The following is a 2,580-nucleotide window of genomic DNA, read 5'->3' as shown; positions in this document are numbered from 1 at the left end:
GTGAATACAAAAAATAGAAAAAAAATTTGGGAAAAAAATGGGTAAAAAATGGTGATAATTCCGCTAAATATCGTTTAAAGTCATTTGTATTCAACTAATCATACTTTTTATATTTTTATCGTTAAGTTCACATAATTTTACATCTAAAAAACGTCTTTACAATACATTTGGGTGAATATAAAAGGTCGTAAAAAAATTTTGAAATACGGGTGATGAATCCGCTAAATATCGTCTTAAGTCATTTCTATTAAACTAATCATACTTTTTATATTTTTAACGTTAATTTCACATTATTTTACATCTAAAAAACGTGTTTACAATACATTTGGGTGAATACAAAAAATAGAAAAAAAATTTGGTAAAAAATGGTGATAATTCCGCTAAATATCGTCTTAAGTCATTTCTATTAAACTAATCATACTTTTTATATTTTTAACGTTAAGTTCACATTATTTTACATCTAAAACACGTATTTACAATACATTTGGAAGAATACAAAAAATAGAAAAAAAATTTGGGAAAAAATTGGGTAAAAAATGGTGATAATTCCGCTAAATATCGTTTAAAGACATTTGTATTCAACTAATCATACTTTTTATATTTTTATCGTTAAGTTCACATAATTTTACATCTAAAACACGTCTTTACAATACATTTGGGTGAATATAAAAGGTCGTAAAAAAATTTTGAAATACGGGTGATGAATCCGCTAAATATCGTCTTAAGTCATTTCTATTAAACTAATCATACTTTTTATATTTTTAACGTTAAGTTCACATTATTTTACATCTAAAAAACGTGTTTACAATACATTTGGGTGAATACAAAAAATAGAAAAAAAATTTGGTAAAAAATGGTGATAATTCCGCTAAATATCGTCTTAAGTCATTTCTATTAAACTAATCATACTTTTTATATTTTTAACGTTAAGTTCACATTATTTTACATCTAAAACACGTATTTACAATACATTTGGAAGAATACAAAAAATAGAAAAAAAATTTGGGAAAAAATTGGGTAAAAAATGGTGATAATTCCGCTAAATATCGTTTAAAGTCATTTGTATTGAACTAATCATATTTTTTATATTTTTATCGTTAAGTTCACATAATTTTACATCTAAAACACGTCTTTACAATACATTTGGGTGAATATAAAAGGTCGTAAAAAAATTTTGAAATACAGGTGATGAATCCGCTAAATATCGTCTTAAGTCATTTCTATTAAACTAATCATACTTTTTATATTTTTAACGTTAAGTTCACATTATTTTACATCTAAAACACGAGTTACAATACATTTGGGTGAATACAAAAAATTGAAAAAAAATTTGGTAAAAAATGGTGATAATTCCGCTAAATATCGTTTAAAGTCATTTGTATTGAACTAATCATACTTTTTATATTTTTATCGTTAAGTTCACATTATTTTACATCTAAAACACGTATTTACAATACATTTGGGTGAATACAAAAAATAGAAAAAAAATTTGGGAAAAAATTTGGTAAAAAATGGTGATAATTCCGCTAAATATCGTTTAAAGACATTTGTATTCAACTAATCATACTTTTTATATTTTTATCGTTAAGTTCACATAATTTTACATCTAAAACACGTCTTTACAATACATTTGGGTGAATATAAAAGGTCGTAAAAAAATTTTGAAATACGGGTGATGAATCCGCTAAATATCGTCTTAAGTCATTTCTATTAAACTAATCATACTTTTTATATTTTTAACGTTAAGTTCACATTATTTTACATCTAAAAAACGTGTTTACAATACATTTGGGTGAATACAAAAAATAGAAAAAAAATTTGGTAAAAAATGGTGATAATTCCGCTAAATATCGTCTTAAGTCATTTCTATTAAACTAATCATACTTTTTATATTTTTTACGTTAAGTTCACATTATTTTACATCTAAAACACGTATTTACAATACATTTGGAAGAATACAAAAAATAGAAAAAAAATTTGGGAAAAAATTGGGTAAAAAATGGTGATAATTCCGCTAAATATCGTTTAAAGTCATTTGTATTGAACTAATCATATTTTTTATATTTTTATCGTTAAGTTCACATAATTTTACATCTAAAACACGTCTTTACAAAATATTTGGGTGAATATAAAAGGTCGTAAAAAAATTTTGAAATACGGGTGATGAATCCGCTAAATATCGTCTTAAGTCATTTCTATTAAACTAATCATACTTTTTATATTTTTAACGTTAAGTTCACATTATTTTACATCTAAAAAACGTGTTTACAATACATTTGGGTGAATACAAAAAATAGAAAAAAAATTTGGTAAAAAATGGTGATAATTCCGCTAAATATCGTCTTAAGTCATTTCTATTAAACTAATCATACTTTTTATATTTTTTACGTTAAGTTCACATTATTTTACATCTAAAACACGTATTTACAATACATTTGGAAGAATACAAAAAATAGAAAAAAAATTTGGGAAAAAATTGGGTAAAAAATGGTGATAATTCCGCTAAATATCGTTTAAAGTCATTTGTATTGAACTAATCATATTTTTTATATTTTTATCGTTAAGTTCACATAATTTTAC

Source organism: Diuraphis noxia, unplaced genomic scaffold (assembly GCF_037042655.1).
Source record: "Diuraphis noxia isolate RWA-SAM2 unplaced genomic scaffold, SU_Dnox_SAM2 contig0008, whole genome shotgun sequence".
NCBI classification, from domain to species: Eukaryota; Metazoa; Arthropoda; class Insecta; order Hemiptera; family Aphididae; genus Diuraphis; species Diuraphis noxia.
This window is presented reverse-complemented; position numbering follows the sequence as displayed.